At 37.6% G+C, this 27,617-nt stretch overlaps 14 non-coding genes across 14 annotated transcripts; all 14 read right to left on the reverse strand.

Annotated features, from left to right (window-relative positions):
- Window positions 1-288: 288 nt before the first annotated feature.
- TRNAF-GAA (transfer RNA phenylalanine (anticodon GAA)) lies at window positions 289-361 on the reverse strand. Its single transcript has one exon. It is a non-coding gene; the product is annotated as a tRNA-Phe (tRNA).
- A 1,087-nt stretch (window positions 362-1,448) lies between these two features.
- Window positions 1,449-1,521, reverse strand: TRNAF-GAA (transfer RNA phenylalanine (anticodon GAA)). The gene has a single exon. It is a non-coding gene; the product is annotated as a tRNA-Phe (tRNA).
- Window positions 1,522-2,617: 1,096 nt separating this feature from the next.
- Window positions 2,618-2,690, reverse strand: TRNAF-GAA (transfer RNA phenylalanine (anticodon GAA)). Its single transcript has one exon. It is a non-coding gene; the product is annotated as a tRNA-Phe (tRNA).
- A 1,675-nt stretch (window positions 2,691-4,365) lies between these two features.
- TRNAF-AAA (transfer RNA phenylalanine (anticodon AAA)) lies at window positions 4,366-4,438 on the reverse strand. Its single transcript has one exon. It is a non-coding gene; the product is annotated as a tRNA-Phe (tRNA).
- Window positions 4,439-7,282: 2,844 nt separating this feature from the next.
- TRNAF-GAA (transfer RNA phenylalanine (anticodon GAA)) lies at window positions 7,283-7,355 on the reverse strand. The gene has a single exon. It is a non-coding gene; the product is annotated as a tRNA-Phe (tRNA).
- Window positions 7,356-10,200: 2,845 nt separating this feature from the next.
- On the reverse strand, window positions 10,201-10,273 carry TRNAF-GAA (transfer RNA phenylalanine (anticodon GAA)). The gene has a single exon. It is a non-coding gene; the product is annotated as a tRNA-Phe (tRNA).
- Window positions 10,274-11,368: 1,095 nt separating this feature from the next.
- Window positions 11,369-11,441, reverse strand: TRNAF-GAA (transfer RNA phenylalanine (anticodon GAA)). Its single transcript has one exon. It is a non-coding gene; the product is annotated as a tRNA-Phe (tRNA).
- A 1,087-nt stretch (window positions 11,442-12,528) lies between these two features.
- TRNAF-GAA (transfer RNA phenylalanine (anticodon GAA)) lies at window positions 12,529-12,601 on the reverse strand. The gene has a single exon. It is a non-coding gene; the product is annotated as a tRNA-Phe (tRNA).
- Window positions 12,602-13,697: 1,096 nt separating this feature from the next.
- TRNAF-GAA (transfer RNA phenylalanine (anticodon GAA)) lies at window positions 13,698-13,770 on the reverse strand. The gene has a single exon. It is a non-coding gene; the product is annotated as a tRNA-Phe (tRNA).
- A 1,675-nt stretch (window positions 13,771-15,445) lies between these two features.
- TRNAF-AAA (transfer RNA phenylalanine (anticodon AAA)) lies at window positions 15,446-15,518 on the reverse strand. The gene has a single exon. It is a non-coding gene; the product is annotated as a tRNA-Phe (tRNA).
- Window positions 15,519-18,362: 2,844 nt separating this feature from the next.
- TRNAF-GAA (transfer RNA phenylalanine (anticodon GAA)) lies at window positions 18,363-18,435 on the reverse strand. The gene has a single exon. It is a non-coding gene; the product is annotated as a tRNA-Phe (tRNA).
- Window positions 18,436-21,280: 2,845 nt separating this feature from the next.
- Window positions 21,281-21,353, reverse strand: TRNAF-GAA (transfer RNA phenylalanine (anticodon GAA)). The gene has a single exon. It is a non-coding gene; the product is annotated as a tRNA-Phe (tRNA).
- Window positions 21,354-24,198: 2,845 nt separating this feature from the next.
- TRNAF-GAA (transfer RNA phenylalanine (anticodon GAA)) lies at window positions 24,199-24,271 on the reverse strand. The gene has a single exon. It is a non-coding gene; the product is annotated as a tRNA-Phe (tRNA).
- A 2,844-nt stretch (window positions 24,272-27,115) lies between these two features.
- Window positions 27,116-27,188, reverse strand: TRNAF-GAA (transfer RNA phenylalanine (anticodon GAA)). Its single transcript has one exon. It is a non-coding gene; the product is annotated as a tRNA-Phe (tRNA).
- Window positions 27,189-27,617: the final 429 nt, after the last annotated feature.

Consider the following 27,617-nt stretch of genomic DNA (forward strand, 5'->3'; position numbering starts at 1 on the left):
TGGCCAGGGTGTACAAGCTATGTCATCTGACTACTGACAGTTTTGTATAAGGGGAATTGGAGGCTGATGCAGGCAAAGCTTTACTTTAAAATAAAGCAAGAAGTTGCAAATAAATGAGGCATAGTTGAATACAAGAGAGGTGGAAGCAAGTTTGAAAGGAAGACAGAAAGTAAATAATATGTTGAATTGATTGTGTTGTTGATCAGATTGATAAAAGGTTTTGATAAAGAAGAGCGTTGATTTAACTCCAAACAGCTTTTGTGACATGAAAAGCAGAAGTTGAAATTGTGCCGAAACCCGGGATTGAACCAGGGACCTTTAGATCTTCAGTCTAACGCTCTCCCAACTGAGCTATTTCGGCCTGCTGGTAGTTTGGGTCTTCATCCTTTCTTTTAAATTTCCAAGAAAATAGATGCTCAACCTCATGCTAGAGCTATGTTTTAAGATGTCCTGTATCATTCACCAGTTAACGGGTGCAATAGGTAAATAGCATTTTTCGGATCCAGGTTAGGTAGCTTTTGTTTTTTACTCTGAATGGACTAGCACCATATTACACAGAGGTATTTGGCCTGAGTAGGTAAGCTATGTCATCTGAATACTGAAATCTGTGTTCAAGGAGAAGTGGAAGCTGATGCAGACAAGAGTTTACTTTACAAAAAAGCATGAAATAGGAAACATTTGTAGTCGAAGCTGAATGCAAGAGAGGTGGAAGCAAATTTAGAAGGAGGACAGAAAGACAATTCTATGTTGAATTGATCATGTTGTGGATCAGTTGATCAAATATTTTGATAAATAAAGAAAGAAAAACTTGAGCTGATACCAAGAAATATTTTGTGAGAAGCAAGAAACCTCTCAGACTTTTCCGAAACCCAGCATTGAACAAGGGACTTTTAGATTTTCAATCTAACACTCTCCCAACTCAGCTATTTCATCCAGCTGGCCATTTTGGCTTTCTGTTGTATTTTTGATAATTGTTAAAGATAAATGCAGACCCTGGTCATTCTATCTGCATGTGCAGTTATGTGTTAAATTGTCCAATGTTATTCAGCAGCTAAATTGGTCTGATGGGTGAATTTCCTTTTTAGGAGCCAAGTTAGTTAGAAGATGTTTGTAAACTATGAATGGACTTATACTCAGACACACAGACCTATGTGGCGAGGGTAGGCAAACTAGGTCATCTGACTACTAACAGTTTTGTATAAGGGGAACTGGAGGCTGATGCAGGCAAAGCTTTACTTTCAATTAAAGGAAGAATTGGGAAATAAAGGAGGCAAAGTTGAATACAAGAGAGGTGGAAGCAAGTTTGAAAGAAAGACAGAAAGTAAATAATATGTTGAATTAATTGTATTGTCGATTATCTTGATAAAAGGTTTTGATCATTATAAACAAAGTCAATATGAGTTGACTCAAAATAGTCTTTGTGGCATGCAAAGCAGAAGTTCAAAATGTGCCGAAACCCGGGATCGAACCAGGGACCTTTAGATCTTCAGTCTAACACTCTCCCAACTGAGCTATTTCGGCCTGCCAGCAGCTATAGTATTCAGCCTCTTTTTTTGAACAATCCCAGAACAGAGATGCAGAACCTGGATTTTCAATCTGAGGTTAGAGCTGTGTTTTAATGTGTCCTGCATTGTTCAGCAGCTAACTGGTGAAATGGGTGAGTAGCGTTTTTGGGATAAATGTTAGGTCGTTTTTCTTTTAAAACTCTGAGTGGACCAGCACTGTATTACACAGACGTATGTCGCCTGAGTAGGAAAGCTATGTCATCTCAATACTGACAACTTTGTTCAAGGAGAAGTGAAAGCTGATGCAGACAAGAGTTTACTTTGAAAAAAGTATAAAATGGGATAAATTCGTCATCAAAGTTGATGGCAAGAGAGGTGGAAGCAAGTTTAGAAGGAGGACAGAAAGACAACTTTTTGTTGAAGTTATCATGTTGTTGATCAGTTGATAAAATATTTTGAGAAATAAAGAAAAAAAAACTAGAGCTGATTTCAAGAAATATTTTGCAAGAATGTAGGATCCCCTCGCACTGTGCTGAAAGTCAGGATTGAATCAGGTACCTTAAGCTCTTCAGTCTAACGATCTCCCAACTGAGATATTTCAGCCAACAAGTCCCTGTGGCCTCCTGATGTATTATTAATAATTGTAGACGATACATACAGAACCTGGTCATTCTATTTTCGTTTATAGTTATGTGTTAAAGTGTCCAGTATCATTCAGCAGGTAACTTGGTCTGATGAGTGAATATCCTTTTTAGGGGACAAGGTAGGTAGAATTTTTTTTTCTAAACTCTGAATTGACTTATACTCTGAAACACAGACCTATATGGCCAGGGTGTACAAGCTATGTCATCTGACTACTGACAGTTTTGTATAAGGGGAATTGGAGGCTGATGCAGGCAAAGCTTTACTTTAAAATAAAGCAAGAAGTTGCAAATAAATGAGGCATAGTTGAATACAAGAGAGGTGGAAGCAAGTTTGAAAGGAAGACGGAAAGTAAATAATATGTTGAATTGATTGGAGTTAAATCAACGCTCTTCTTTATCAAAACCTTTTATCAATCTGATCAACAACACAAACAGCTTTTGTGACATGAAAAGCAGAAGTTGAAATTGTGCCGAAACCCGGGATTGAACCAGGGACCTTTAGATCTTCAGTCTAACGCTCTCCCAACTGAGCTATTTCGGCCTGCTGGTAGTTTGGGTCTTCATCCTTTCTTTTAAACTTCACAAGAAAATAGATGCTCATCCTCATGCTAGAGCTATGTTTTAAGATGTCCTGTATCATTCATCAGTTAACAGGTGCAATAGGTAAATAGCATTTTTCGGATCCAGGTTAGGTAGCTTTTTTTTTTACTCTGAATGGACTAGCACCATATTACACAGAGGTATTTGGCCTGAGTAGGTAAGCTATGTCATCTGAATACTGAAATCTGTGTTCAAGGAGAAGTGGAAGCTGATGCAGACAAGAGTTTACTTTACAAAAAAGCATGAAATAGGAAACATTTGTAGTCGAAGCTGAATGCAAGAGAGGTGGAAGCAAATTTAGAAGGAGGACAGAAAGACAATTCTATGTTGAATTGATCCTGTTGTCGATCAGTTGATCAAATATTTTGATAAATAAAGAAAGAAAAACTTGAGCTGATACCAAAAAATATTTTGTGAGAAGCAAGAAACCTCTCAGACTTTTCCGAAACCCAGCATTGAACAAGGGACTTTTAGATTTTCAATCTAACACTCTCCCAACTCAGCTATTTCATCCAGCTGGCCATTTTGGCTTTCTGTTGTATTTTTGATAATTGTTAAAGATAAATGCAGACCCTGGTCATTCTATCTGCATGTGCAGTTATGTGTTAAATTGTCCAATATTATTCAGCAGCTAAATTGGTCTGATGGGTGAATTTCCTTTTTAGGAGCCAAGTTAGTTAGAAGATGTTTGTAAACTATGAATGGACTTATACTCAGACACACAGACCTATATGGCGAGGGTAGGCAAACTAGGTCATCTGACTACTAACAGTTTTGTATAAGGGGAACTCGAGGCTGATGTAGGCAAAGCTTTACTTTCAATTAAAGGAAGAATTGGCAAATAAAGCAGGTAAAGTTGAATACAAGAGAGGTGGAAGCAAGTTTGACAGAAAGACAGAATGTAAAAAATATGTTGAAATGGTTGTCTTATCGATCAGCTTGATAAAAGGTTTTGATCATTATAAACAACGTCAATATGGGTTGACTCCAAATAGCATTTGTGGCATGCAAAGCAGAAGTTCAAAATGTGCCTAAACCCGGGATTGAACCAGGGACCTTTAGATCTTCAGTCTACTGCTCTCCCAACTGAGCTATTTCATCCAGCTGGCAATTTTGGCTTTCTGTTGTATTTTTTATAATTGTTAAAGAAAAATGCAGAACCTGGTCACTCTATCTGCATGTGCAGTTATGTGTTAAATTGTCCAGTATTATTCAGTAGCTAAATTGTTCTGATGGGTGAATTTCCTTTTTAGGAGCCAAGTTAGTTAGATGATGTTTGTAAACTATGAATGGACTTATACTCAGAAACACAGACCTATATGGCGAGGGTCGGCAAGCTAGGTCATCTGACTACTAACAGTTTTGTATAAGGGGAACTGGAGGCTGATGCAGGCAAAGCTTTACTTTCAATTAAAGGAAGAATTGGGAAATAAAGGAGGCAAAGTTGAATACAAGAGAGGTGGAAGCAAGTTTGAAAGAAAGACAGAAAGTAAATAATATGTTGAATTAATTGTATTGTCGATTATCTTGATAAAATGTTTTGATCATTATAAACAAAGTCAATATGAGTTGACTCAAAATAGTCTTTGTGGCATGCAAAGCAGAAGTTCAAAACGTGCCGAAACCCGGGATCGAACCAGGGACCTTTAGATATTTAGTCTAACGCTCTCCCAACTGAGCTATTTCGGCCTGCCAGCAGCTATAGTATTCAGCCTCTTTTTTTGAACAATCCCAGAACAGAGATGCAGAACCTGGATTTTCAATCTGAGGTTAGAGCTGTGTTTTAATGTGTCCTGCATTGTTCAGCAGCTAACTGGTGAAATGGGCGAGTAGCGTTTTTGGGATAAATGTTAGGTCGTTTTTCTTTTAAAACTCTAAGTGGACCAGCACTGTATTACACAGACGTATGTCGCCTGAGTAGGTAAGCTATGTCATCTCAATACTGACAACTTTGTTCAAGGAGAAGTGAAAGCTGATGCAGACAAGAGTTTACTTTGAAAAAAGTATAAAATGGGATAAATTCGTCATCAAAGCTGATGGCAAGAGAGGTGGAAGCAAGTTTAGAAGGAGGACAGAAAGACAACTTTTTGTTGAAGTTATCATGTTGTTGATCAGTTGATAAAATATTTTGAGAAATAAAGAAAAAAAAACTAGAGCTGATTTCAAGAAATATTTTGCAACAATGTAGGATCCCCTCGCACTGTGCTGAAAGTCAGGATTGAATCAGGTACCTTAAGCTCTTCAGTCTAACGATCTCCCAACTGAGATATTTCAGCCAACAAGTCCCTGTGGCCTCCTGATGTATTATTAATAATTGTAGACGATACATACAGAACCTGGTCATTCTATTTTCGTTTATAGTTATGTGTTAAAGTGTCCAGTATCATTCAGCAGGTAACTTGGTCTGATGAGTGAATATCCTTTTTAGGGGACAATGTAGGTAGAATTTTTTTTTCTAAACTCTGAATTGACTTATACTCTGAAACACAGACCTATATGGCCAGGGTGTACAAGCTATGTCATCTGACTACTGACAGTTTTGTATAAGGGGAATTGGAGGCTGATGCAGGCAAAGCTTTACTTTAAAATAAAGCAAGAAGTTGCAAATAAATGAGGCATAGTTGAATACAAGAGAGGTGGAAGCAAGTTTGAAAGGAAGACAGAAAGTAAATAATATGTTGAATTGATTGGAGTTAAATCAACGCTCTTCTTTATCAAAACCTTTTATCAATCTGATCAACAACACAAACAGCTTTTGTGACATGAAAAGCAGAAGTTGAAATTGTGCCGAAACCCGGGATAGAACCAGGGACCTTTAGATCTTCAGTCTAACGCTCTCCCAACTGAGCTATTTCGGCCTGCTGGTAGTTTGGGTCTTCATCCTTTCTTTTAAACTTCTCAAGAAAATAGATGCTCAACCTCATGCTAGAGCTATGTTTTAAGATGTCCTGTATCATTCATCAGTTAACGGGTGCAATAGGTAAATAGCATTTTTCGGATCCAGGTTAGGTAGCTTTTTTTTTTACTCTGAATGGACTAGCACCATATTACACAGAGGTATTTGGCCTGAGTAGGTAAGCTATGTCATCTGAATACTGAAATCTGTGTTCAAGGAGAAGTGGAAGCTGATGCAGACAAGAGTTTACTTTACAAAAAAGCATGAAATAGGAAACATTTGTAGTCGAAGCTGAATGCAAGAGAGGTGGAAGCAAATTTAGAAGGAGGACAGAAAGACAATTCTATGTTGAATTGATCATGTTGTCGATCAGTTGATCAAATATTTTGATAAATAAAGAAAGAAAAACTTGAGCTGATACCAAGAAATATTTTGTGAGAAGCAAGAAACCTCTCAGACTTTTCCGAAACCCAGCATTGAACAAGGGACTTTTAGATTTTCAATCTAACACTCTCCCAACTCAGCTATTTCATCCAGCTGGCCATTTTGGCTTTCTGTTGTATTTTTGATAATTGTTAAAGATAAATGCAGACCCTGGTCATTCTATCTGCATGTGCAGTTATGTGTTAAATTGTCCAATGTTATTCAGCAGCTAAATTGGTCTGATGGGTGAATTTCCTTTTTAGGAGCCAAGTTAGTTAGAAGATGTTTGTAAACTATGAATGGACTTATACTCAGACACACAGACCTATGTGGCGAGGGTAGGCAAACTAGGTCATCTGACTACTAACAGTTTTGTATAAGGGGAACTCGAGGCTGATGCAGGCAAAGCTTTACTTTCAATTAAAGGAAGAATTGGCAAATAAAGCAGGTAAATTTGAATACAAGAGAGGTGGAAGCAAGTTTGACAGAAAGACAGAATGTAAAAAATATGTTGAAATGGTTGTCTTTTCGATCAGCTTGATAAAAGGTTTTGATCATTATAAACAACGTCAATATGAGTTGACTCCAAATAGCATTTGTGGCATGCAAAGCATAAGTTCAAAATGTGCCTAAACCCGGGATTGAACCAGGGACCTTTAGATCTTCAGTCTACTGCTCTCCCAACTGAGCTATTTCATCCAGCTGGCAATTTTGGCTTTCTGTTGTATTTTTTATAATTGTTAAAGATAAATGCAGAACCTGGTCACTCTATCTGCATGTGCAGTTATGTGTTAAATTGTCCAGTATTATTCAGTAGCTAAATTGGTCTGATGGGTGAATTTCCTTTTTAGGAGCCAAGTTAGTTAGATGATGTTTGTAAACTATGAATGGACTTATACTCAGAAACACAGACCTATATGGCGAGGGTCGGCAAGCTAGGTCATCTGACTACTAACAGTTTTGTATAAGGGGAACTGGAGGCTGATGCAGGCAAAGCTTTACTTTCAATTAAAGGAAGAATTGGGAAATAAAGGAGGCAAAGTTGAATACAAGAGAGGTGGAAGCAAGTTTGAAAGAAAGACAGAAAGTAAATAATATGTTGAATTAATTGTATTGTCGATTATCTTGATAAAAGGTTTTGATCATTATAAACAAAGTCAATATGAGTTGACTCAAAATAGTCTTTGTGGCATGCAAAGCAGAAGTTCAAAATGTGCCGAAACCCGGGATCGAACCAGGGACCTTTAGATCTTCAGTCTAACACTCTCCCAACTGAGCTATTTCGGCCTGCCAGCAGCTATAGTATTCAGCCTCTTTTTTTGAACAATCCCAGAACAGAGATGCAGAACCTGGATTTTCAATCTGAGGTTAGAGCTGTGTTTTAATGTGTCCTGCATTGTTCAGCAGCTAACTGGTGAAATGGGTGAGTAGCGTTTTTGGGATAAATGTTAGGTCGTTTTTCTTTTAAAACTCTGAGTGGACCAGCACTGTATTACACAGACGTATGTCGCCTGAGTAGGTAAGCTATGTCATCTCAATACTGACAACTTTGTTCAAGGAGAAGTGAAAGCTGATGCAGACAAGAGTTTACTTTGAAAAAAGTATAAAATGGGATAAATTCGTCATCAAAGTTGATGGCAAGAGAGGTGGAAGCAAGTTTAGAAGGAGGACAGAAAGACAACTTTTTGTTGAAGTTATCATGTTGTTGATCAGTTGATAAAATATTTTGAGAAATAAAGAAAAAAAAACTAGAGCTGATTTCAAGAAATATTTTGCAAGAATGTAGGATCCCCTCGCACTGTGCTGAAAGTCAGGATTGAATCAGGTACCTTAAGCTCTTCAGTCTAACGATCTCCCAACTGAGATATTTCAGCCAACAAGTCCCTGTGGCCTCCTGATGTATTATTAATAATTGTAGACGATACATACAGAACCTGGTCATTCTATTTTCGTTTATAGTTATGTGTTAAAGTGTCCAGTATCATTCAGCAGGTAACTTGGTCTGATGAGTGAATATCCTTTTTAGGGGACAAGGTAGGTAGAATTTTTTTTTCTAAACTCTGAATTGACTTATACTCTGAAACACAGACCTATATGGCCAGGGTGTACAAGCTATGTCATCTGACTACTGACAGTTTTGTATAAGGGGAATTGGAGGCTGATGCAGGCAAAGCTTTACTTTAAAATAAAGCAAGAAGTTGCAAATAAATGAGGCATAGTTGAATACAAGAGAGGTGGAAGCAAGTTTGAAAGGAAGACGGAAAGTAAATAATATGTTGAATTGATTGTGTTGTTGATCAGATTGATAAAAGGTTTTGATAAAGAAGAGCGTTGATTTAACTCCAAACAGCTTTTGTGACATGAAAAGCAGAAGTTGAAATTGTGCCGAAACCCGGGATTGAACCAGGGACCTTTTGATCTTCAGTCTAACGCTCTCCCAACTGAGCTATTTCGGCCTGCTGGTAGTTTGGGTCTTCATCCTTTCTTTTAAACTTCCCAAGAAAATAGATGCTCAACCTCATGCTAGAGCTATGTTTTAAGATGTCCTGTATCATTCATCACTTAACGGGTGCAATAGGTAAATAGCATTTTTCGGATCCAGGTTAGGTAGCTTTTGTTTTTTACTCTGAATGGACTAGCACCATATTACACAGAGGTATTTGGCCTGAGTAGGTAAGCTATGTCATCTGAATACTGAAATCTGTGTTCAAGGAGAAGTGGAAGCTGATGCAGACAAGAGTTTACTTTACAAAAAAGCATGAAATAGGAAACATTTGTAGTCGAAGCTGAATGCAAGAGAGGTGGAAGCAAATTTAGAAGGAGGACAGAAAGACAATTCTATGTTGAATTGATCATGTTGTCGATCAGTTGATCAAATATTTTGATAAATAAAGAAAGAAAAACTTGAGCTGATACCAAGAAATATTTTGTGAGAAGCAAGAAACCTCTCAGACTTTTCCGAAACCCAGCATTGAACAAGGGACTTTTAGATTTTCAATCTAACACTCTCCCAACTGAGCTATTTCATCCAGCTGGCCATTTTGGCTTTCTGTTGTATTTTTGATAATTGTTAAAGATAAATGCAGACCCTGGTCATTCTATCTGCATGTGCAGTTATGTGTTAAATTGTACAATATTATTCAGCAGCTAAATTGGTCTGATGGGTGAATTTCCTTTTTAGGAGCCAAGTTAGTTAGAAGATGTTTGTAAACTATGAATGGACTTATACTCAGACACACAGACCTATATGGCGAGGGTAGGCAAACTAGGTCATCTGACTACTAACAGTTTTGTATAAGGGGAACTCGAGGCTGATGCAGGCAAAGCTTTACTTTCAATTAAAGGAAGAATTGGCAAATAAAGCAGGTAAAGTTGAATACAAGAGAGGTGGAAGCAAGTTTGACAGAAAGACAGAATGTAAAAAATATGTTGAAATGGTTGTCTTATCGATCAGCTTGATAAAAGGTTTTGATCATTATAAACAACGTCAATATGAGTTGACTCCAAATAGCATTTGTGGCATGCAAAGCAGAAGTTCAAAATGTGCCTAAACCCGGGATTGAACCAGGGACCTTTAGATCTTCAGTCTACTGCTCTCCCAACTGAGCTATTTCATCCAGCTGGCAATTTTGGCTTTCTGTTGTATTTTTTATAATTGTTAAAGAAAAATGCAGAACCTGGTCACTCTATCTGCATGTGCAGTTATGTGTTAAATTGTCCAGTATTATTCAGTAGCTAAATTGGTCTGATGGGTGAATTTCCTTTTTAGGAGCCAAGTTAGTTAGATGATGTTTGTAAACTATGAATGGACTTATACTCAGAAACACAGACCTATATGGCGAGGGTCGGCAAGCTAGGTCATCTGACTACTAACAGTTTTGTATAAGGGGAACTGGAGGCTGATGCAGGCAAAGCTTTACTTTCAATTAAAGGAAGAATTGGGAAATAAAGGAGGCAAAGTTGAATACAAGAGAGGTGGAAGCAAGTTTGAAAGAAAGACAGAAAGTAAATAATATGTTGAATTAATTGTATTGTCGATTATCTTGATAAAAGGTTTTGATCATTATAAACAAAGTCAATATGAGTTGATTCAAAATAGTCTTTGTGGCATGCAAAGCAGAAGTTCAAAATGTGCCGAAACCCGGGATCGAACCAGGGACCTTTAGATCTTCAGTCTAACGCTCTCCCAACTGAGCTATTTCGGCCTGCCAGCAGCTATAGTATTCAGCCTCTTTTTTTGAACAATCCCAGAACAGAGATGCAGAACCTGGATTTTCAATCTGAGGTTAGAGCTGTGTTTTAATGTGTCCTGCATTGTTCAGCAGCTAACTGGTGAAAGGGTGAGTAGCGTTTTTGGGATAAATGTTAGGTCGTTTTTCTTTTAAAACTCTAAGTGGACCAGCACTGTATTACACAGACGTATGTCGCCTGAGTAGGTAAGCTATGTCATCTCAATACTGACAACTTTGTTCAAGGAGAAGTGAAAGCTGATGCAGACAAGAGTTTACTTTGAAAAAAGTATAAAATGGGATAAATTCGTCATCAAAGTTGATGGCAAGAGAGGTGGAAGCAAGTTTAGAAGGAGGACAGAAAGACAACTTTTTGTTGAAGTTATCATGTTGTTGATCAGTTGATAAAATATTTTGAGAAATAAAGAAAAAAAAACTAGAGCTGATTTCAAGAAATATTTTGCAAGAATGTAGGATCCCCTCGCACTGTGCTGAAAGTCAGGATTGAATCAGGTACCTTAAGCTCTTCAGTCTAACGATCTCCCAACTGAGATATTTCAGCCAACAAGTCCCTGTGGCCTCCTGATGTATTATTAATAATTGTAGACGATACATACAGAACCTGGTCATTCTATTTTTGTTTATAGTTATGTGTTAAAGTGTCCAGTATCATTCAGCAGGTAACTTGGTCTGATGAGTGAATATCCTTTTTAGGGGACAAGGTAGGTAGAATTTTTTTTTCTAAACTCTGAATTGACTTATACTCTGAAACACAGACCTATATGGCCAGGGTGTACAAGCTATGTCATCTGACTACTGACAGTTTTGTATAAGGGGAATTGGAGGCTGATGCAGGCAAAGCTTTACTTTAAAATAAAGCAAGAAGTTGCAAATAAATGAGGCATAGTTGAATACAAGAGAGGTGGAAGCAAGTTTGAAAGGAAGACAGAAAGTAAATAATATGTTGAATTGATTGTGTTGTTGATCAGATTGATAAAAGGTTTTGATAAAGAAGAGCGTTGATTTAACTCCAAACAGCTTTTGTGACATGAAAAGCAGAAGTTGAAATTGTGCCGAAACCCGGGATTGAACCAGGGACCTTTAGATCTTCAGTCTAACGCTCTCCCAACTGAGCTATTTCGGCCTGCTGGTAGTTTGGGTCTTCATCCTTTCTTTTAAATTTCCAAGAAAATAGATGCTCAACCTCATGCTAGAGCTATGTTTTAAGATGTCCTGTATCATTCACCAGTTAACGGGTGCAATAGGTAAATAGCATTTTTCGGATCCAGGTTAGGTAGCTTTTGTTTTTTACTCTGAATGGACTAGCACCATATTACACAGAGGTATTTGGCCTGAGTAGGTAAGCTATGTCATCTGAATACTGAAATCTGTGTTCAAGGAGAAGTGGAAGCTGATGCAGACAAGAGTTTACTTTACAAAAAAGCATGAAATAGGAAACATTTGTAGTCGAAGCTGAATGCAAGAGAGGTGGAAGCAAATTTAGAAGGAGGACAGAAAGACAATTCTATGTTGAATTGATCATGTTGTGGATCAGTTGATCAAATATTTTGATAAATAAAGAAAGAAAAACTTGAGCTGATACCAAGAAATATTTTGTGAGAAGCAAGAAACCTCTCAGACTTTTCCGAAACCCAGCATTGAACAAGGGACTTTTAGATTTTCAATCTAACACTCTCCCAACTCAGCTATTTCATCCAGCTGGCCATTTTGGCTTTCTGTTGTATTTTTGATAATTGTTAAAGATAAATGCAGACCCTGGTCATTCTATCTGCATGTGCAGTTATGTGTTAAATTGTCCAATGTTATTCAGCAGCTAAATTGGTCTGATGGGTGAATTTCCTTTTTAGGAGCCAAGTTAGTTAGAAGATGTTTGTAAACTATGAATGGACTTATACTCAGACACACAGACCTATGTGGCGAGGGTAGGCAAACTAGGTCATCTGACTACTAACAGTTTTGTATAAGGGGAACTGGAGGCTGATGCAGGCAAAGCTTTACTTTCAATTAAAGGAAGAATTGGGAAATAAAGGAGGCAAAGTTGAATACAAGAGAGGTGGAAGCAAGTTTGAAAGAAAGACAGAAAGTAAATAATATGTTGAATTAATTGTATTGTCGATTATCTTGATAAAAGGTTTTGATCATTATAAACAAAGTCAATATGAGTTGACTCAAAATAGTCTTTGTGGCATGCAAAGCAGAAGTTCAAAATGTGCCGAAACCCGGGATCGAACCAGGGACCTTTAGATCTTCAGTCTAACACTCTCCCAACTGAGCTATTTCGGCCTGCCAGCAGCTATAGTATTCAGCCTCTTTTTTTGAACAATCCCAGAACAGAGATGCAGAACCTGGATTTTCAATCTGAGGTTAGAGCTGTGTTTTAATGTGTCCTGCATTGTTCAGCAGCTAACTGGTGAAATGGGTGAGTAGCGTTTTTGGGATAAATGTTAGGTCGTTTTTCTTTTAAAACTCTGAGTGGACCAGCACTGTATTACACAGACGTATGTCGCCTGAGTAGGAAAGCTATGTCATCTCAATACTGACAACTTTGTTCAAGGAGAAGTGAAAGCTGATGCAGACAAGAGTTTACTTTGAAAAAAGTATAAAATGGGATAAATTCGTCATCAAAGTTGATGGCAAGAGAGGTGGAAGCAAGTTTAGAAGGAGGACAGAAAGACAACTTTTTGTTGAAGTTATCATGTTGTTGATCAGTTGATAAAATATTTTGAGAAATAAAGAAAAAAAAACTAGAGCTGATTTCAAGAAATATTTTGCAAGAATGTAGGATCCCCTCGCACTGTGCTGAAAGTCAGGATTGAATCAGGTACCTTAAGCTCTTCAGTCTAACGATCTCCCAACTGAGATATTTCAGCCAACAAGTCCCTGTGGCCTCCTGATGTATTATTAATAATTGTAGACGATACATACAGAACCTGGTCATTCTATTTTCGTTTATAGTTATGTGTTAAAGTGTCCAGTATCATTCAGCAGGTAACTTGGTCTGATGAGTGAATATCCTTTTTAGGGGACAAGGTAGGTAGAATTTTTTTTTCTAAACTCTGAATTGACTTATACTCTGAAACACAGACCTATATGGCCAGGGTGTACAAGCTATGTCATCTGACTACTGACAGTTTTGTATAAGGGGAATTGGAGGCTGATGCAGGCAAAGCTTTACTTTAAAATAAAGCAAGAAGTTGCAAATAAATGAGGCATAGTTGAATACAAGAGAGGTGGAAGCAAGTTTGAAAGGAAGACGGAAAGTAAATAATATGTTGAATTGATTGGAGTTAAATCAACGCTCTTCTTTATCAAAACCTTTTATCAATCTGATCAACAACACAAACAGCTTTTGTGACATGAAAAGCAGAAGTTGAAATTGTGCCGAAACCCGGGATTGAACCAGGGACCTTTAGATCTTCAGTCTAACGCTCTCCCAACTGAGCTATTTCGGCCTGCTGGTAGTTTGGGTCTTCATCCTTTCTTTTAAACTTCACAAGAAAATAGATGCTCATCCTCATGCTAGAGCTATGTTTTAAGATGTCCTGTATCATTCATCAGTTAACAGGTGCAATAGGTAAATAGCATTTTTCGGATCCAGGTTAGGTAGCTTTTTTTTTTACTCTGAATGGACTAGCACCATATTACACAGAGGTATTTGGCCTGAGTAGGTAAGCTATGTCATCTGAATACTGAAATCTGTGTTCAAGGAGAAGTGGAAGCTGATGCAGACAAGAGTTTACTTTACAAAAAAGCATGAAATAGGAAACATTTGTAGTCGAAGCTGAATGCAAGAGAGGTGGAAGCAAATTTAGAAGGAGGACAGAAAGACAATTCTATGTTGAATTGATCCTGTTGTCGATCAGTTGATCAAATATTTTGATAAATAAAGAAAGAAAAACTTGAGCTGATACCAAAAAATATTTTGTGAGAAGCAAGAAACCTCTCAGACTTTTCCGAAACCCAGCATTGAACAAGGGACTTTTAGATTTTCAATCTAACACTCTCCCAACTCAGCTATTTCATCCAGCTGGCCATTTTGGCTTTCTGTTGTATTTTTGATAATTGTTAAAGATAAATGCAGACCCTGGTCATTCTATCTGCATGTGCAGTTATGTGTTAAATTGTCCAATATTATTCAGCAGCTAAATTGGTCTGATGGGTGAATTTCCTTTTTAGGAGCCAAGTTAGTTAGAAGATGTTTGTAAACTATGAATGGACTTATACTCAGACACACAGACCTATATGGCGAGGGTAGGCAAACTAGGTCATCTGACTACTAACAGTTTTGTATAAGGGGAACTCGAGGCTGATGTAGGCAAAGCTTTACTTTCAATTAAAGGAAGAATTGGCAAATAAAGCAGGTAAAGTTGAATACAAGAGAGGTGGAAGCAAGTTTGACAGAAAGACAGAATGTAAAAAATATGTTGAAATGGTTGTCTTATCGATCAGCTTGATAAAAGGTTTTGATCATTATAAACAACGTCAATATGGGTTGACTCCAAATAGCATTTGTGGCATGCAAAGCAGAAGTTCAAAATGTGCCTAAACCCGGGATTGAACCAGGGACCTTTAGATCTTCAGTCTACTGCTCTCCCAACTGAGCTATTTCATCCAGCTGGCAATTTTGGCTTTCTGTTGTATTTTTTATAATTGTTAAAGAAAAATGCAGAACCTGGTCACTCTATCTGCATGTGCAGTTATGTGTTAAATTGTCCAGTATTATTCAGTAGCTAAATTGTTCTGATGGGTGAATTTCCTTTTTAGGAGCCAAGTTAGTTAGATGATGTTTGTAAACTATGAATGGACTTATACTCAGAAACACAGACCTATATGGCGAGGGTCGGCAAGCTAGGTCATCTGACTACTAACAGTTTTGTATAAGGGGAACTGGAGGCTGATGCAGGCAAAGCTTTACTTTCAATTAAAGGAAGAATTGGGAAATAAAGGAGGCAAAGTTGAATACAAGAGAGGTGGAAGCAAGTTTGAAAGAAAGACAGAAAGTAAATAATATGTTGAATTAATTGTATTGTCGATTATCTTGATAAAATGTTTTGATCATTATAAACAAAGTCAATATGAGTTGACTCAAAATAGTCTTTGTGGCATGCAAAGCAGAAGTTCAAAACGTGCCGAAACCCGGGATCGAACCAGGGACCTTTAGATATTTAGTCTAACGCTCTCCCAACTGAGCTATTTCGGCCTGCCAGCAGCTATAGTATTCAGCCTCTTTTTTTGAACAATCCCAGAACAGAGATGCAGAACCTGGATTTTCAATCTGAGGTTAGAGCTGTGTTTTAATGTGTCCTGCATTGTTCAGCAGCTAACTGGTGAAATGGGCGAGTAGCGTTTTTGGGATAAATGTTAGGTCGTTTTTCTTTTAAAACTCTAAGTGGACCAGCACTGTATTACACAGACGTATGTCGCCTGAGTAGGTAAGCTATGTCATCTCAATACTGACAACTTTGTTCAAGGAGAAGTGAAAGCTGATGCAGACAAGAGTTTACTTTGAAAAAAGTATAAAATGGGATAAATTCGTCATCAAAGCTGATGGCAAGAGAGGTGGAAGCAAGTTTAGAAGGAGGACAGAAAGACAACTTTTTGTTGAAGTTATCATGTTGTTGATCAGTTGATAAAATATTTTGAGAAATAAAGAAAAAAAAACTAGAGCTGATTTCAAGAAATATTTTGCAACAATGTAGGATCCCCTCGCACTGTGCTGAAAGTCAGGATTGAATCAGGTACCTTAAGCTCTTCAGTCTAACGATCTCCCAACTGAGATATTTCAGCCAACAAGTCCCTGTGGCCTCCTGATGTATTATTAATAATTGTAGACGATACATACAGAACCTGGTCATTCTATTTTCGTTTATAGTTATGTGTTAAAGTGTCCAGTATCATTCAGCAGGTAACTTGGTCTGATGAGTGAATATCCTTTTTAGGGGACAATGTAGGTAGAATTTTTTTTTCTAAACTCTGAATTGACTTATACTCTGAAACACAGACCTATATGGCCAGGGTGTACAAGCTATGTCATCTGACTACTGACAGTTTTGTATAAGGGGAATTGGAGGCTGATGCAGGCAAAGCTTTACTTTAAAATAAAGCAAGAAGTTGCAAATAAATGAGGCATAGTTGAATACAAGAGAGGTGGAAGCAAGTTTGAAAGGAAGACAGAAAGTAAATAATATGTTGAATTGATTGGAGTTAAATCAACGCTCTTCTTTATCAAAACCTTTTATCAATCTGATCAACAACACAAACAGCTTTTGTGACATGAAAAGCAGAAGTTGAAATTGTGCCGAAACCCGGGATAGAACCAGGGACCTTTAGATCTTCAGTCTAACGCTCTCCCAACTGAGCTATTTCGGCCTGCTGGTAGTTTGGGTCTTCATCCTTTCTTTTAAACTTCTCAAGAAAATAGATGCTCAACCTCATGCTAGAGCTATGTTTTAAGATGTCCTGTATCATTCATCAGTTAACGGGTGCAATAGGTAAATAGCATTTTTCGGATCCAGGTTAGGTAGCTTTTTTTTTTACTCTGAATGGACTAGCACCATATTACACAGAGGTATTTGGCCTGAGTAGGTAAGCTATGTCATCTGAATACTGAAATCTGTGTTCAAGGAGAAGTGGAAGCTGATGCAGACAAGAGTTTACTTTACAAAAAAGCATGAAATAGGAAACATTTGTAGTCGAAGCTGAATGCAAGAGAGGTGGAAGCAAATTTAGAAGGAGGACAGAAAGACAATTCTATGTTGAATTGATCATGTTGTCGATCAGTTGATCAAATATTTTGATAAATAAAGAAAGAAAAACTTGAGCTGATACCAAGAAATATTTTGTGAGAAGCAAGAAACCTCTCAGACTTTTCCGAAACCCAGCATTGAACAAGGGACTTTTAGATTTTCAATCTAACACTCTCCCAACTCAGCTATTTCATCCAGCTGGCCATTTTGGCTTTCTGTTGTATTTTTGATAATTGTTAAAGATAAATGCAGACCCTGGTCATTCTATCTGCATGTGCAGTTATGTGTTAAATTGTCCAATGTTATTCAGCAGCTAAATTGGTCTGATGGGTGAATTTCCTTTTTAGGAGCCAAGTTAGTTAGAAGATGTTTGTAAACTATGAATGGACTTATACTCAGACACACAGACCTATGTGGCGAGGGTAGGCAAACTAGGTCATCTGACTACTAACAGTTTTGTATAAGGGGAACTCGAGGCTGATGCAGGCAAAGCTTTACTTTCAATTAAAGGAAGAATTGGCAAATAAAGCAGGTAAATTTGAATACAAGAGAGGTGGAAGCAAGTTTGACAGAAAGACAGAATGTAAAAAATATGTTGAAATGGTTGTCTTTTCGATCAGCTTGATAAAAGGTTTTGATCATTATAAACAACGTCAATATGAGTTGACTCCAAATAGCATTTGTGGCATGCAAAGCATAAGTTCAAAATGTGCCTAAACCCGGGATTGAACCAGGGACCTTTAGATCTTCAGTCTACTGCTCTCCCAACTGAGCTATTTCATCCAGCTGGCAATTTTGGCTTTCTGTTGTATTTTTTATAATTGTTAAAGATAAATGCAGAACCTGGTCACTCTATCTGCATGTGCAGTTATGTGTTAAATTGTCCAGTATTATTCAGTAGCTAAATTGGTCTGATGGGTGAATTTCCTTTTTAGGAGCCAAGTTAGTTAGATGATGTTTGTAAACTATGAATGGACTTATACTCAGAAACACAGACCTATATGGCGAGGGTCGGCAAGCTAGGTCATCTGACTACTAACAGTTTTGTATAAGGGGAACTGGAGGCTGATGCAGGCAAAGCTTTACTTTCAATTAAAGGAAGAATTGGGAAATAAAGGAGGCAAAGTTGAATACAAGAGAGGTGGAAGCAAGTTTGAAAGAAAGACAGAAAGTAAATAATATGTTGAATTAATTGTATTGTCGATTATCTTGATAAAAGGTTTTGATCATTATAAACAAAGTCAATATGAGTTGACTCAAAATAGTCTTTGTGGCATGCAAAGCAGAAGTTCAAAATGTGCCGAAACCCGGGATCGAACCAGGGACCTTTAGATCTTCAGTCTAACACTCTCCCAACTGAGCTATTTCGGCCTGCCAGCAGCTATAGTATTCAGCCTCTTTTTTTGAACAATCCCAGAACAGAGATGCAGAACCTGGATTTTCAATCTGAGGTTAGAGCTGTGTTTTAATGTGTCCTGCATTGTTCAGCAGCTAACTGGTGAAATGGGTGAGTAGCGTTTTTGGGATAAATGTTAGGTCGTTTTTCTTTTAAAACTCTGAGTGGACCAGCACTGTATTACACAGACGTATGTCGCCTGAGTAGGTAAGCTATGTCATCTCAATACTGACAACTTTGTTCAAGGAGAAGTGAAAGCTGATGCAGACAAGAGTTTACTTTGAAAAAAGTATAAAATGGGATAAATTCGTCATCAAAGTTGATGGCAAGAGAGGTGGAAGCAAGTTTAGAAGGAGGACAGAAAGACAACTTTTTGTTGAAGTTATCATGTTGTTGATCAGTTGATAAAATATTTTGAGAAATAAAGAAAAAAAAACTAGAGCTGATTTCAAGAAATATTTTGCAAGAATGTAGGATCCCCTCGCACTGTGCTGAAAGTCAGGATTGAATCAGGTACCTTAAGCTCTTCAGTCTAACGATCTCCCAACTGAGATATTTCAGCCAACAAGTCCCTGTGGCCTCCTGATGTATTATTAATAATTGTAGACGATACATACAGAACCTGGTCATTCTATTTTCGTTTATAGTTATGTGTTAAAGTGTCCAGTATCATTCAGCAGGTAACTTGGTCTGATGAGTGAATATCCTTTTTAGGGGACAAGGTAGGTAGAATTTTTTTTTCTAAACTCTGAATTGACTTATACTCTGAAACACAGACCTATATGGCCAGGGTGTACAAGCTATGTCATCTGACTACTGACAGTTTTGTATAAGGGGAATTGGAGGCTGATGCAGGCAAAGCTTTACTTTAAAATAAAGCAAGAAGTTGCAAATAAATGAGGCATAGTTGAATACAAGAGAGGTGGAAGCAAGTTTGAAAGGAAGACGGAAAGTAAATAATATGTTGAATTGATTGTGTTGTTGATCAGATTGATAAAAGGTTTTGATAAAGAAGAGCGTTGATTTAACTCCAAACAGCTTTTGTGACATGAAAAGCAGAAGTTGAAATTGTGCCGAAACCCGGGATTGAACCAGGGACCTTTAGACCTTCAGTCTAACGCTCTCCCAACTGAGCTATTTCGGCCTGCTGGTAGTTTGGGTCTTCATCCTTTCTTTTAAACTTCCCAAGAAAATAGATGCTCAACCTCATGCTAGAGCTATGTTTTAAGATGTCCTGTATCATTCATCACTTAACGGGTGCAATAGGTAAATAGCATTTTTCGGATCCAGGTTAGGTAGCTTTTGTTTTTTACTCTGAATGGACTAGCACCATATTACACAGAGGTATTTGGCCTGAGTAGGTAAGCTATGTCATCTGAATACTGAAATCTGTGTTCAAGGAGAAGTGGAAGCTGATGCAGACAAGAGTTTACTTTACAAAAAAGCATGAAATAGGAAACATTTGTAGTCGAAGCTGAATGCAAGAGAGGTGGAAGCAAATTTAGAAGGAGGACAGAAAGACAATTCTATGTTGAATTGATCATGTTGTCGATCAGTTGATCAAATATTTTGATAAATAAAGAAAGAAAAACTTGAGCTGATACCAAGAAATATTTTGTGAGAAGCAAGAAACCTCTCAGACTTTTCCGAAACCCAGCATTGAACAAGGGACTTTTAGATTTTCAATCTAACACTCTCCCAACTGAGCTATTTCATCCAGCTGGCCATTTTGGCTTTCTGTTGTATTTTTGATAATTGTTAAAGATAAATGCAGACCCTGGTCATTCTATCTGCATGTGCAGTTATGTGTTAAATTGTACAATATTATTCAGCAGCTAAATTGGTCTGATGGGTGAATTTCCTTTTTAGGAGCCAAGTTAGTTAGAAGATGTTTGTAAACTATGAATGGACTTATACTCAGACACACAGACCTATATGGCGAGGGTAGGCAAACTAGGTCATCTGACTACTAACAGTTTTGTATAAGGGGGACTCGAGGCTGATGCAGGCAAAGCTTTACTTTCAATTAAAGGAAGAATTGGCAAATAAAGCAGGTAAATTTGAATACAAGAGAGGTGGAAGCAAGTTTGACAGAAAGACAGAATGTAAAAAATATGTTGAAATGGTTGTCTTTTCGATCAGCTTGATAAAAGGTTTTGATCATTATAAACAACGTCAATATGAGTTGACTCCAAATAGCATTTGTGGCATGCAAAGCATAAGTTCAAAATGTGCCTAAACCCGGGATTGAACCAGGGACCTTTAGATCTTCAGTCTACTGCTCTCCCAACTGAGCTATTTCATCCAGCTGGCAATTTTGGCTTTCTGTTGTATTTTTTATAATTGTTAAAGATAAATGCAGAACCTGGTCACTCTATCTGCATGTGCAGTTATGTGTTAAATTGTCCAGTATTATTCAGTAGCTAAATTGGTCTGATGGGTGAATTTCCTTTTTAGGAGCCAAGTTAGTTAGATGATGTTTGTAAACTATGAATGGACTTATACTCAGAAACACAGACCTATATGGCGAGGGTCGGCAAGCTAGGTCATCTGACTACTAACAGTTTTGTATAAGGGGAACTGGAGGCTGATGCAGGCAAAGCTTTACTTTCAATTAAAGGAAGAATTGGGAAATAAAGGAGGCAAAGTTGAATACAAGAGAGGTGGAAGCAAGTTTGAAAGAAAGACAGAAAGTAAATAATATGTTGAATTAATTGTATTGTCGATTATCTTGATAAAAGGTTTTGATCATTATAAACAAAGTCAATATGAGTTGACTCAAAATAGTCTTTGTGGCATGCAAAGCAGAAGTTCAAAATGTGCCGAAACCCGGGATCGAACCAGGGACCTTTAGATCTTCAGTCTAACACTCTCCCAACTGAGCTATTTCGGCCTGCCAGCAGCTATAGTATTCAGCCTCTTTTTTTGAACAATCCCAGAACAGAGATGCAGAACCTGGATTTTCAATCTGAGGTTAGAGCTGTGTTTTAATGTGTCCTGCATTGTTCAGCAGCTAACTGGTGAAATGGGTGAGTAGCGTTTTTGGGATAAATGTTAGGTCGTTTTTCTTTTAAAACTCTGAGTGGACCAGCACTGTATTACACAGACGTATGTCGCCTGAGTAGGTAAGCTATGTCATCTCAATACTGACAACTTTGTTCAAGGAGAAGTGAAAGCTGATGCAGACAAGAGTTTACTTTGAAAAAAGTATAAAATGGGATAAATTCGTCATCAAAGTTGATGGCAAGAGAGGTGGAAGCAAGTTTAGAAGGAGGACAGAAAGACAACTTTTTGTTGAAGTTATCATGTTGTTGATCAGTTGATAAAATATTTTGAGAAATAAAGAAAAAAAAACTAGAGCTGATTTCAAGAAATATTTTGCAAGAATGTAGGATCCCCTCGCACTGTGCTGAAAGTCAGGATTGAATCAGGTACCTTAAGCTCTTCAGTCTAACGATCTCCCAACTGAGATATTTCAGCCAACAAGTCCCTGTGGCCTCCTGATGTATTATTAATAATTGTAGACGATACATACAGAACCTGGTCATTCTATTTTCGTTTATAGTTATGTGTTAAAGTGTCCAGTATCATTCAGCAGGTAACTTGGTCTGATGAGTGAATATCCTTTTTAGGGGACAAGGTAGGTAGAATTTTTTTTTCTAAACTCTGAATTGACTTATACTCTGAAACACAGACCTATATGGCCAGGGTGTACAAGCTATGTCATCTGACTACTGACAGTTTTGTATAAGGGGAATTGGAGGCTGATGCAGGCAAAGCTTTACTTTAAAATAAAGCAAGAAGTTGCAAATAAATGAGGCATAGTTGAATACAAGAGAGGTGGAAGCAAGTTTGAAAGGAAGACGGAAAGTAAATAATATGTTGAATTGATTGTGTTGTTGATCAGATTGATAAAAGGTTTTGATAAAGAAGAGCGTTGATTTAACTCCAAACAGCTTTTGTGACATGAAAAGCAGAAGTTGAAATTGTGCCGAAACCCGGGATTGAACCAGGGACCTTTTGATCTTCAGTCTAACGCTCTCCCAACTGAGCTATTTCGGCCTGCTGGTAGTTTGGGTCTTCATCCTTTCTTTTAAACTTCCCAAGAAAATAGATGCTCAACCTCATGCTAGAGCTATGTTTTAAGATGTCCTGTATCATTCATCACTTAACGGGTGCAATAGGTAAATAGCATTTTTCGGATCCAGGTTAGGTAGCTTTTGTTTTTTACTCTGAATGGACTAGCACCATATTACACAGAGGTATTTGGCCTGAGTAGGTAAGCTATGTCATCTGAATACTGAAATCTGTGTTCAAGGAGAAGTGGAAGCTGATGCAGACAAGAGTTTACTTTACAAAAAAGCATGAAATAGGAAACATTTGTAGTCGAAGCTGAATGCAAGAGAGGTGGAAGCAAATTTAGAAGGAGGACAGAAAGACAATTCTATGTTGAATTGATCATGTTGTCGATCAGTTGATCAAATATTTTGATAAATAAAGAAAGAAAAACTTGAGCTGATACCAAGAAATATTTTGTGAGAAGCAAGAAACCTCTCAGACTTTTCCGAAACCCAGCATTGAACAAGGGACTTTTAGATTTTCAATCTAACACTCTCCCAACTGAGCTATTTCATCCAGCTGGCCATTTTGGCTTTCTGTTGTATTTTTGATAATTGTTAAAGATAAATGCAGACCCTGGTCATTCTATCTGCATGTGCAGTTATGTGTTAAATTGTACAATATTATTCAGCAGCTAAATTGGTCTGATGGGTGAATTTCCTTTTTAGGAGCCAAGTTAGTTAGAAGATGTTTGTAAACTATGAATGGACTTATACTCAGACACACAGACCTATATGGCGAGGGTAGGCAAACTAGGTCATCTGACTACTAACAGTTTTGTATAAGGGGAACTCGAGGCTGATGCAGGCAAAGCTTTACTTTCAATTAAAGGAAGAATTGGCAAATAAAGCAGGTAAAGTTGAATACAAGAGAGGTGGAAGCAAGTTTGACAGAAAGACAGAATGTAAAAAATATGTTGAAATGGTTGTCTTATCGATCAGCTTGATAAAAGGTTTTGATCATTATAAACAACGTCAATATGAGTTGACTCCAAATAGCATTTGTGGCATGCAAAGCAGAAGTTCAAAATGTGCCTAAACCCGGGATTGAACCAGGGACCTTTAGATCTTCAGTCTACTGCTCTCCCAACTGAGCTATTTCATCCAGCTGGCAATTTTGGCTTTCTGTTGTATTTTTTATAATTGTTAAAGAAAAATGCAGAACCTGGTCACTCTATCTGCATGTGCAGTTATGTGTTAAATTGTCCAGTATTATTCAGTAGCTAAATTGGTCTGATGGGTGAATTTCCTTTTTAGGAGCCAAGTTAGTTAGATGATGTTTGTAAACTATGAATGGACTTATACTCAGAAACACAGACCTATATGGCGAGGGTCGGCAAGCTAGGTCATCTGACTACTAACAGTTTTGTATAAGGGGAACTGGAGGCTGATGCAGGCAAAGCTTTACTTTCAATTAAAGGAAGAATTGGGAAATAAAGGAGGCAAAGTTGAATACAAGAGAGGTGGAAGCAAGTTTGAAAGAAAGACAGAAAGTAAATAATATGTTGAATTAATTGTATTGTCGATTATCTTGATAAAAGGTTTTGATCATTATAAACAAAGTCAATATGAGTTGATTCAAAATAGTCTTTGTGGCATGCAAAGCAGAAGTTCAAAATGTGCCGAAACCCGGGATCGAACCAGGGACCTTTAGATCTTCAGTCTAACGCTCTCCCAACTGAGCTATTTCGGCCTGCCAGCAGCTATAGTATTCAGCCTCTTTTTTTGAACAATCCCAGAACAGAGATGCAGAACCTGGATTTTCAATCTGAGGTTAGAGCTGTGTTTTAATGTGTCCTGCATTGTTCAGCAGCTAACTGGTGAAAGGGTGAGTAGCGTTTTTGGGATAAATGTTAGGTCGTTTTTCTTTTAAAACTCTAAGTGGACCAGCACTGTATTACACAGACGTATGTCGCCTGAGTAGGTAAGCTATGTCATCTCAATACTGACAACTTTGTTCAAGGAGAAGTGAAAGCTGATGCAGACAAGAGTTTACTTTGAAAAAAGTATAAAATGGGATAAATTCGTCATCAAAGTTGATGGCAAGAGAGGTGGAAGCAAGTTTAGAAGGAGGACAGAAAGACAAATTTTTGTTGAAGTTATCATGTTGTTGATCAGTTGATAAAATATTTTGAGAAATAAAAAAAAAAAACTAGAGCTGATTTCAAGAAATATTTTGCAAGAATGTAGGATCCCCTCGCACTGTGCTGAAAGTCAGGATTGAATCAGGTACCTTAAGCTCTTCAGTCTAACGATCTCCCAACTGAGATATTTCAGCCAACAAGTCCCTGTGGCCTCCTGATGTATTATTAATAATTGTAGACGATACATACAGAACCTGGTCATTCTATTTTCGTTTATAGTTATGTGTTAAAGTGTCCAGTATCATTCAGCAGGTAACTTGGTCTGATGAGTGAATATCCTTTTTAGGGGACAAGGTAGGTAGAATTTTTTTTTCTAAACTCTGAATTGACTTATACTCTGAAACACAGACCTATATGGCCAGGGTGTACAAGCTATGTCATCTGACTACTGACAGTTTTGTATAAGGGGAACTGGAGGCTGATGCAGGCAAAGCTTTACTTTAAAATAAAGCAAGAAGTTGCAAATAAATGAGGCATAGTTGAATACAAGAGAGGTGGAAGCAAGTTTGAAAGGAAGACAGAAAGTAAATAATATGTTGAATTGATTGTGTTGTTGATCAGATTGATAAAAGGTTTTGATAAAGAAGAGCGTTGATTTAACTCCAAACAGCTTTTGTGACATGAAAAGCAGAAGTTGAAATTGTGCCGAAACCCGGGATAGAACCAGGGACCTTTAGATCTTCAGTCTAACGCTCTCCCAACTGATCTATTTCGGCCTGCTGGTAGTTTGGGGCTTCATCCTTTTTTTTTAAACTTCACAAGAAAATAGATGCTCAACCTCATGCTAGAGCTATGTTTTAAGATGTCCTGTATCATTCACCAGTTAACGGGTGCAATAGGTAAATAGCATTTTTCGGATCCAGGTTAGGTAGCTTTTGTTTTTTACTCTGAATGGACTAGCACCATATTACACAGAGGTATTTGGCCTGAGTAGGTAAGCTATGTCATCTGAATACTGAAATCTGTGTTCAAGGAGAAGTGGAAGCTGATGCAGACAAGAGTTTACTTTACAAAAAAGCATGAAATAGGAAACATTTGTAGTCGAAGCTGAATGCAAGAGAGGTGGAAGCAAATTTAGAAGGAGGACAGAAAGACAATTCTATGTTGAATTGATCATGTTGTCGATCAGTTGATCAAATATTTTGATAAATAAAGAAAGAAAAACTTGAGCTGATACCAAGAAATATTTTGTGAGAAGCAAGAAACCTCTCAGACTTTTCCGAAACCCAGCATTGAACAAGGGACTTTTAGATTTTCAATCTAACACTCTCCCAACTGAGCTATTTCATCCAGCTGGCCATTTTGGCTTTCTGTTGTATTTTTGATAATTGTTAAAGATAAATGCAGACCCTGGTCATTCTATCTGCATGTGCAGTTATGTGTTAAATTGTCCAATATTATTCAGCAGCTAAATTGGTCTGATGGGTGAATTTCCTTTTTAGGAGCCAAGTTAGTTAGAAGATGTTTGTAAACTATGAATGGACTTATACTCAGACACACAGACCTATATGGCGAGGGTAGGCAAACTAGGTCATCTGACTACTAACAGTTTTGTATAAGGGGAACTCGAGGCTGATGCAGGCAAAGCTTTACTTTCAATTAAAGGAAGAATTGGCAAATAAAGCAGGTAAAGTTGAATACAAGAGAGGTGGAAGCAAGTTTGACAGAAAGACAGAATGTAAAAAATATGTTGAAATGGTTGTCTTATCGATCAGCTTGATAAATGGTTTTGATCATTATAAACAACGTCAATATGAGTTGACTCCAAATAGCATTTGTGGCATGCAAAGCAGAAGTTCAAAATGTGCCTAAACCCGGGATTGAACCAGGGACCTTTAGATCTTCAGTCTACTGCTCTACCAACTGAGCTATTTCATCCAGCTGGCAATTTTGGCTTTCTGTTGTATTTTTTATAATTGTTAAAGAAAAATGCAGAACCTGGTCACTCTATCTGCATGTGCAGTTATGTGTTAAATTGTCCAGTATTATTCAGTAGCTAAATTGGTCTGATGGGTGAATTTCCTTTTTAGGAGCCAAGTTAGTTAGATGATGTTTGTAAACTATGAATGGACTTATACTCAGAAACACAGACCTATATGGCGAGGGTCGGCAAGCTAGGTCATCTTACTACTAACAGTTTTGTATAAGGGGAACTGGAGGCTGATGCAGGCAAAGCTTTACTTTCAATTAAAGGAAGAATTGGGAAATAAAGGAGGCAAAGTTGAATACAAGAGAGGTGGAAGCAAGTTTGAAAGAAAGACAGAAAGTAAATAATATGTTGAATTAATTGCATTGTCGATTATCTTGATAAAAGGTTTTGATCATTATAAACAAAGTCAATATGAGTTGACTCAAAATAGTCTTTGTGGCATGCAAAGCAGAAGTTCAAAATGTGCCGAAACCCGGGATCGAACCAGGGACCTTTAGATCTTCAGTCTAACGCTCTCCCAACTGAGCTATTTCGGCCTGCCAGCAGCTATAGTATTCAGCCTCTTTTTTTGAACAATCCCAGAACAGAGATGCAGAACCTGGATTTTCAATCTGAGGTTAGAGCTGTGTTTTAATGTGTCCTGCATTGTTCAGCAGCTAACTGGTGAAAGGGTGAGTAGCGTTTTTGGGATAAATGTTAGGTCGTTTTTCTTTTAAAACTCTAAGTGGACCAGCACTGTATTACACAGACGTATGTCGCCTGAGTAGGTAAGCTATGTCATCTCAATACTGACAACTTTGTTCAAGGAGAAGTGAAAGCTGATGCAGACAAGAGTTTACTTTGAAAAAAGTATAAAATGGGATAAATTTGTCATCAAAGTTGATGGCAAGAGAGGTGGAAGCAAGTTTAGAAGGAGGACAGAAAGACAACTTTTTGTTGAAGTTATCATGTTGTTGATCAGTTGA

Source organism: Triturus cristatus, chromosome 8, assembly GCF_964204655.1.
Source record: "Triturus cristatus chromosome 8, aTriCri1.1, whole genome shotgun sequence".
Taxonomy (NCBI): Eukaryota; Metazoa; Chordata; class Amphibia; order Caudata; family Salamandridae; genus Triturus; species Triturus cristatus.